Genomic DNA, 9,396 nt, shown 5'->3' with positions numbered 1-9,396 from the left:
TGAAAAAAAAAAAAAAAAAAAATACTTTCTGTCCCTTTCACTTTCTCTTCTCCTTCTTGAATTACTAAAATGTAAATATTGTTTCCTTACATTGTGTCTCATAATTCCCTTAGGCTTTTCACTCCTTTTCATTCTTTTTTCTTTTTGCTCCTCTAACGAGGTAATTTCCAATAACCTATACTCCAGGTGGCTGATTCTTTCTTCTGCATGGTTGAGTCTATTTTTCAAAATCTCTATTGAATTCTTCAGTTCAGTTACTTCATTTTTCAACTATAGAATTTTTTTTTTGATGGTTACTATTTCCTTGTTGAACTTCTATTTTCTTCATGCACTGTTTTCCTAATTTCACTTAGTTGTCTCTCGGTGTTTTCTTGCAGTTTGCTAAACTTCCTTAAGAGGATTACTGTAGCGGGGGGCGGGGAATCAAAATGGCATACTCGGAGGACACAGAATTCATGTCTCCACACAACCAGGGCACCTGCCAGGCACTGGTGGGGGACCACAGACACCTAAGGGGATGGGAGAAACCCTCAGAGACCTGTTGTTTCAATTGTAGTTTTATTTTTCTTAATATATTTTTTAATCTTTCTAATTTTATTTTGTTTTTTATTCTTTGATATTGTACTGCTCCTTTTTTTCTTTCTTTCTTTTTTCTTTTTTTTTTTTTTAACCAAGCCACAAAGCTTGCGGAATATTGGTTCCCAGGCCAGAGGTCAGACCACAGCTCCTGTGGTGGGAGCTCCAAGCCCAAACTGCTGGACTAACAGAGAATCTCAAACCCCATGGGATATTAATCAGAGTGAGGCCTTATGGAGGTCCTCATCTCAGCATCAAGACCCAGCTCTATAAAACTGGCTGCAAACTCCAGTGCTGGACATCTCAGGCCAAACTACCAGTAACATAGGAATACAGCACCACACATCAAAAGAAAAAAAAAATGAAAAGACAAAAAAATGTGTTACAGACAAATGAGCAAGGTAAAAACCTACAAGACTAATAAATGAAGACAAAATAGGCAACCTACCTGAAAAAAATTCAGATTAATGATAGTAAAGATGATCCAAAATCTTGGAAACAGAATGGAGAAAATACAAGAAACATTTAAAAAGGATCAAGAAGAACTAAAGCAAACGAACAGTCATGAACAACACAATTACTGAAATTAAAAACACTCTAAAAAAAATCAATAGCAGAATAACTGAGGCAGAAGAACAGGTTAAGTGAGCTGGAAGATAAAATGGTGAAAGTCACTGCCCGGAAGCATTATAAAGGAAAAAGAATGAAAATAATTGAGGACAGTCTCAAACACTTCTGGGACAACATTAAATGCACCAACATTCAAATTATAGGGGTCCCAGAAAAAGAAGAGAAAAAGAGGGCTTCCCTGGTGGCACAGTGGTTGAAAGTCCACCTGCCGACGCAGGGGACATGGTTTCGTGCCCCGGTCCGGGAAGATCCCACATGCCACGGAGCGGCTGGGCCCGTGAGCCATGGCCGCTGAGCCTGCGCATCCAGAGCCTGTGCTCCGCAATGGGAGAGGCCACAGCAGTGAGAGGCCCACGCACCGCAAAAACAAACAAAGAAAAAAGAAGAGAAAAAGAAAGGGTTTGAGAAAATACCTGTAGAGATTATAGTCGAAAACTTCCCTAACATGGTAAAGGAAATAGCCACCCAAGTCCAGAAGGCACAAAGAGTACCACAGTGAATAAACACAAAGAGAAACATGCCGAGACACATATTAATCAAACTATTAAAAATTAAATACAAAGAAAAAATGTTAAAATCAGCAATGGAAGAGCAACAAATAACATACAAGGGAATCCCCATAAAGTTAACAGCTGATCTTTCAGCAGAAATTCTGCAAGCCAGAAGGGAGTGGCAGGACATATTTATAGTGATGAAAGGGAAGATCTACAACCAAGATTACTCTATCCAGCAAGGATCTCACTCAGATTTGACGGAGGAATTAAAACCTTTACAAATAAGCAGAGGTTAAGAGAATTCAGCACCACCAAACCAGCCTTACCAACAACTGCTAAAGGAACTCCTCTAGGCCCGAAACACAAGAGAAAGAAAAGACCTACAAAAACAAACCCAAAACAATTAAGAAAATGGTAATAGGAACATACATATTGATAATTACCTTAATGTAAATGGATTAAATGCTCCAACCAAAAGACATAGACTACCTGAATGGTTACAGAAACAAGACCCATATATATATGCTGTCTACAAGAGACCCACTTCAGACCTAGAAGCACATACAGACTGAAAGTGAGGGGATGGAAAAAGATATTCCACATTAATGGAAATCAAAAGAAAGCTGGAGTAGCAATTCTCACATCAGACAAAATAGACTTTAAAGTAAAGACTATTACAAGAGATAAAGAAGGACACTACAAAATGATCAAGGGATCAATCCAAGAAGAAGATATAACAATTGTAAATATTTACGCACCCAAAAGAGGAGCACCTCAGTACATAAGGCAAATACTAACAGCCATAAAAGGGGAAATTGACAGTAACACAATCACAGTAGGGGACTTTAACACCCCACTTTCACCAATGGACAGAACATCCAAAATGAAAATAAATAAGGAAACACAAGCTTTAAATGACATATTAAACAAGATGGACTTAACTGATATTTATAGGACATTCCATCCAAAAACAACAGAATACACTTTCTTCTCAAGTGCTCATGGAACATTCTCCAGGATAGATCATATCTTGGGTCACAAATCAAGCACTGATAAATTGAAGAAAATTGAAATCGTATCAAGTATCTTTTCCAACCACAATGCTATGAGACTAGATATCAATTACAGGAAGAAAACTGTAAAAAATACAAACACATGGAGGCTAAACAATATGCTATGCTACTAAATAACCAAGAGATCACTGCAGAAATCAAAGAGGAAATCCAAAAATACCTAGAAACAAATGAAAATGAAAATACAATGGCCCAAAACCTATGGAATGCAGCAAACGCAGTTCTAAGAGGGAAGTTTATAGCAATACAGTCCTACCTCAAGAAACAAGAAAAATCTCAAATAAACAACCTAATCTTACAGCTAAAGCAGTTAGAGAAAGAAGAACACAAAACCCCTGAAAGTTAGCAGAAGGAAAGAAATCCTAATGATCAGATCAGAAATAAATGAAAAAGAAATAAAGGAAATGATAGCAAGGATCAATAAAACTAAAGCAGGTTCTTTGAGAAGATAAACAAAATTGATAAATCACTAGCCAGACTTATCAAGAAAAAAAAGGGAGAAGACTCAAATCAACAGAATTAGAAACGAAAAAGGAGAAGTAACAACTGACACTGCAGAAATACAAGGATCATGAGAGATTACTACAAGCAACTATATACCAGTAAAATTGACAACCTGGAAGAAATGGACGAATTCTTAGAAAAGCACAACCTTCTGAGACTGAACCAGGAAGAAATAGAAAATATAAAGAGACCACGCACAAGCACTGAAATTGAAACTGTGATTAAAAATCTTCCAGCAAACAAAAGCCCAGGACCAGGTGGCTTCACAGGCAAATTCTACCAAGCATTTAGAGAAGAGCTAACACCTATCCTTCTCAAACTCTTCCAAAAGATAGCAGATGGAGGAACACTCTCAAACTCATTCTATGAGGCCACCATCACCCTGATATCAACACCAAAGATGTCACAAAAAAAGGAAACTATAGGCCAATATCTCTGGTGAGCATAGATGCAAAAATCCTCAACAAAATACTAGCAAACAGAATCCAACAGCACATTAAAAGAATAATACACCAGGCTTCCCTGGTGACACAGTGGTTGAGGGTCCACCTGCCAATGCAGGGGACACGGGTTTGTGCCCTGGTCCGGGAGGACCCCACATGCAGTGGAGCGGCTGGGCCCATGAGCCACATGGCCACTGAGCCTGTGCGTCCGGAGCCTCTGCTCCACAACGGGAGAGGCCACAACATTGAGAGGCCTGCATACCACCAAAAAAAAAGAGAGAAAAAAAAAGAAATATACACCATAATCAAGTGGGGTTTAACCCAGGAATGCAAGGATTCTTCAATATATGCAAATCAATCAATGTGATATACCATATTAACAAACTGAAGGAGAAAAACCATATGGTCATCTCAATAGATGCAGAAAAAGCTTTTGACAAAATTCAACACCCATTTATGATAAAAACTCTCTGGAAAATAGGCACAGAGGGAGCCTACCTCAACCTAATAAAGGCCGTATATGACAAACCGACAGCCAACATCATTCTCAAGGTTGAAAAACTGAAACCATTTCCTCTAAGATCAGGAACAAGACAAGGTTGCCCTTTCTCACCACTATTATTCAACATACTTTTTGAAGTTTTAGCCACAGCAATCAGAGAAGAAAAAGAAATAAAAGGAATCCAAATGGGAAAAGAAGAAGTAGAACTGTCACTGTGTGCAGATGACATGATACTATACATAGAGAACCCTAAAGATGCTACCAGAAAACTACTAGAGCTAATCAATGAATTTGCTAAAGTAGTGGGATACAAAATTAACGCACAGAAATCTCTTGCACTCTTATACACTAATGATGAAAAATCTGAAAGAGAAATTAAGGAAACACTCTCATTTACCACTGCAACAAAAAGAATAAAATACCTAGGAATAAACCTACCTAAGGAGACGAAAGATCTGTATGCAGAAAACTATAAGACACTGATGAAAGAAATTATAGATGATACAATCAGATGGAGAGGTATACCATGGTCTTGGATTGGAAGAATCAACATTGTGAAAATGACTCTACTACCCAAAGCAATCTACAGATTCAATGCAATCCCTATCAAACTATCACTGGTATTTTTCACAGAACTAGAACAAAAAATTTCACAATTTGTATGGAAACACGAAAGACCCCGAATAGCCAAAGCAATCTTGAGAACAAAAAACGGAGCTGGAGGAATCAGGCTCCCTGACTTCAGACTATACTACAAAGCTACAGTAATCAAGACAGTATAGTACTGGCACAAAAACAGAAATATAGATCAATGGAACAGGATAGAAAGCCCAGAGATAAAACCACACCCATATGGTCACCTTATCTTTGCCAAAGGAGGCAAGAATATACAGTGGAGAAAAGACAGCCTCTTCAATAAGTGGTGCTGGGAAAACTGGACAGCTACATGTAAAACAATGAAATTAGAACACTTCCTAACACCATACACAAAAATAAACTCAAAATGGATTAAAGACCTAAATGTAAGGCCAGACACTATCAAATTCTTAGAGGAAAATATAGGCAGAACACTGCGATAAATCACAGCAAGATCCTTTTTGACCCACCTCCTAGAGAAATGGAAATAAAAATAAACAAATGGGACCTAATGAAACTTAAAAGGCACAGCAAAGGAAACCACAAAGAAGACAAGAAGACAACCATCAGAATGGGAGAAAATATTTGCAAACGATGCAACTGACAAAGGATTAATCTCCAAAATATAGAAGCAGCTCATGCAGCTCAGTATCAAAAAAACAAACAACCCAATCCAAAACTGGGCAGAAGACCTAAATAGACATTTCTCCAAAGAAGATATACAGATTGCCAACACATGAAAGAATGTTCAACATCACTAATCATTAGAGAAATGCAAATCAGAACTACAATGAGGTATCACCTCACATAGGTCAGAATGGCCATCATCAAAAAATCTACAAACAATAAATGCTGGAGAGGGTGTGGAGAAAAGGGAACCCTCTTGCCCTGTTGGTGGGACTGTACATTGATACAACCACTATGGATAACAGTATGGAGGTTCCTTAAAAAACTAAAAATAGAACTACCATATGTCCCAGCAATCCCACTTCTGGGCATATACCTTGAGAAAACCGTAATTCAAAAACAGTCATGTATCACAGTGTTCATTGCAGCTCTAGTTACAACAGCCAGGACATGGAAGCAACCTAAGTGTCCATGAACAGATGAATGGATAAAGAAGATGTAGCACATATATACAATGGAATATTACTCAGCCATAAAAAGAAATGAAACTGAGTTATTTGTAGTGAGGTGGATGGACCTACCGTCTGTGATACAGAATGAAGTAAATCAGAAAGAGAAAAAACCATAGGTTAACACATATATATGGAATCTAAAAAAAAAAAAGGTTCTCATGAACCTAGGCCAGGACAGGAATAAAGACACAGACGTAGAGAATGGACTTGAGGACATGGGGAGGGGGAAGGGTAAGCTGGGATGAAGTGAGACAGTAACATTGACATATATACACTAAGAAATGTAAAATAGATAGCTAGCGAGAAGCAGCTGCATAGTACAGGGAGATCAGCTTGGTGCTTTGCGACCACCTAGCGGGGTGGGATAAAGAAGGTGGGATGGATGTGCAAGAGGAAGGGTATATGAGGATATACGTATGCATATAGCTGATTCACTTTGTTATACAGCAGAAACTAATACAACATTGTAAAGCAATTATACTCCAATAAAGATGTTAAAAAAATTAAAATTAAAAAAAAGGATTATTCTAAATTATTTGTCTAACTGTTCACAGATCTCCATTTCTCTAGGGTCCATTATTGGAGCTTTATTCGTTTTCTTTAGTGGTGTCATATTTACCTGATTTTTCACGATCCTTGATTTCTCACATCAGTATCTGCACATTTGCGTAATCAGGCTCCTTTTCCAGAGTTTACAGGTTTTCTTTGGCAGAAACAATTCTTCACCAGTTGGCTCACTTTGGGTTTCTGGGTGTGTCTGCTGGTAATGTCCTTGAGAAGGTGAGGTCTGTCATTACGGTCTAATTTTGGGCGAGACAACTGTTCAAACTCTAAGGACAGGGAATGGTGGCAGGCTGCCACTGGCTGAGAGCAGTTTGATAGGACTGCTGGCTTGGCTTCCTATCCAAGTAAGGCTGAGTATACGTCCTGCATTTGCCGGATTCTCTGGTCAGGCTTACTACATGGTTGGGACTGAGTACTATATTCAGCAGTAGTCGGAGCTATGAATTAGCTTCCCTGCCCTGGCAAGGCAGCAGGGTAGGACACAGTGCCTGTACAGCTAATTGTTTGGGGATTTGAATCAGGCGGGAGTGTGCACTGAATTCCCTGGTCAGAGGTGGCCACTGGTTTTGCTCTGCAGATGAGGAAAGCCACAGTCTATGCTCTCTGTTCAAGTGCCACTCTACAAGAGGACTATTGAACGGGCTGTGCAGCTTCCTGTGTGCTCTGGTTAGTTTCCCTGGTCAGACAGGCTGAGGCTGTATTCTGTGATGAGCATGGCTGTGAATTAGATTCCTCGCCCAGGCACAGAGGGAGAAGCAGCTTCAAAGCTGGTAAAGCTTTCCTGTCTTAACTGAAGCTGACCCACACCTCAAGTCCCCTGCTTAAACAGGGCCACCCACTTTGCTCTGCAAACTCTCAGCTCTGCCTGCCTGCCTGCCTGTTGGCTCACCCGCTGCTGGGCTGCGCAGCTATCAGGAATTTTAGCCAGCCTTTCTGGTCAGATGGAGCCAAAATTCACTCTTCACAGTGGGCGGGGCTAAGTGACGGCTCCCTTACAGTGGTGGGCGGGGTGGGGATGGGTGCGCCTCTCCGGGCTACTCCCAATTTCAAACCGGCTCTGCAGTTGGGAAGCGCGAAGACCTATCCTCAGCCTTGGCCATGAATTCATCCCTCTACCTGTGTACAGTATAGGAGGAACACACCACGTCCAGGACATGCAGTACTGGCTTTGCTCTGGGGGTGATCAGCTCTGCTCATTCTCCATACTGTTCAAGCACCGCTGGGCTGCAGAGCTTCCAGGAGTTGTTGTCAACCCTTCTGGTCAGATGCGGCTGAGAGACACTCTCCACAGTGGGTGGTCTTGTGAGGGGCTGGGGTGGGATAGGGAGGAGTCTTTCTGGGCTACTCTCAATCCCCCAGACAGGCTCTTCACAACCAATAATTTAAGGTGAAGTGTTTTATTAGTCTAAGTCCTTGGTAAATAGTTGTTATTACTATTAATTATGTATTTTCATGTCTGTATTCTGAATTTTCAAGCGCGATTGCAGGCACTATTTCCCTTCATTTGTTATTTATTTATTTATTTAAAGTGAAAGACTGGTTACAGCACATGGGGAACTGAAGAATGATGATCACATCTTATTCTAAGTTAAAGTACATTTTGCTATTAAAATAATCACGTAAACGGTGTCCTGTATGTGTAGGACAAACATCTTGCAAAATCATAATAGCCTTTCTAGGGCCTTTCCAACTCCACTCCCAGTGTAATTCTGGGATGTTACGCCTGAAATCTGGAGCAGTTCCATTAAGCAGGAAGGGCACATTCCCAGCAGGGAGGGTCACAAATAAAATCTGCTTTTCCCACTGGTTTGATCAGGACAATCTGCCTTTGTTCCTGGAGCTCTCTTAGGGATGTGGGATTGGAAAATATAGTTATCATGGTACTGTCCTCTTACCAGTGCCCATTTTCCTTTTAAAGAAAATTGAGATCTGTTGTCTTGTACAGTACTTCTGAAATGCCCTATATTGATTTCCAGTTTACAAAAAGTATTGGAAAACAGTCTTTCAGGCAAGAGTTTACTGTGTCATTTCAAAGTTTAGTTTTCTTTAATTAAACAGCTGAACTAAAAATTTATTAATGTTATATAAAAGCTTTATAAAAACATCCAAAGTGGTTAAAGTTTTAGGCCTAAACTCTTTTACTTGTCCATTTATAGAAATTCTAAAGGAACTACTGTAGTGGAAAATGGCATTTTTGTTTATAGTTTCCATGGTATGTGCCTTTAAAAGTGTTAACATTTATAATGTCATATTATATATTTTTTGATATTCAAAAATAACTCAAAATTCACGCCAAAAAAGAAAAAGTTAAATTCTTCAGATTAAGGTCAATCTGTAACCTCATAAAAGTTTCTGGTGAAATTTTCAATAACTCTGAGACTGACAAACTTTTTGTTCATGATGGGTCCCTTGGGCCACAGCATCAGTATCCTATGGATATTTGTTAAGAAGGAAGGTTGTAGGGTTTAACCTCAACCTATTAATTTCAACCTTAGGTTTTTAGTCTAATGGACTTCCCAATGTTGAAGAACTCCTGCACCAAACTCAATCTTTCATTAAAATCTCCACCTGAACCCCTTCCGCACAAAAACACTAATGATTACTTTACACACAATTTAGCTCATGGTAGAATCAGTAAATACTATTAAGCCATAGCCCATCCGATTCACCCTACTGCAGCTAGACTACAGAGAGAAGATAGCTGGAAAAATAAGAAGTTTAATGAAATGAACAGCCACATGGCTTCAAAGAGAAGAAACCTGGATTTAGACTGGGAAGGACAGATGCACATTTTCCCCTTAACTTTATTTGTAGGAGAAAAAATTAGGAATAACA

Source organism: Neophocaena asiaeorientalis, unplaced genomic scaffold, assembly GCF_003031525.2.
Source record: "Neophocaena asiaeorientalis asiaeorientalis breed wild unplaced genomic scaffold, Neophocaena_asiaeorientalis_V1.1 scaffold6, whole genome shotgun sequence".
Taxonomy (NCBI): domain Eukaryota; kingdom Metazoa; phylum Chordata; class Mammalia; order Artiodactyla; family Phocoenidae; genus Neophocaena; species Neophocaena asiaeorientalis.
Note: the sequence above shows the minus strand (reverse complement) of the source record.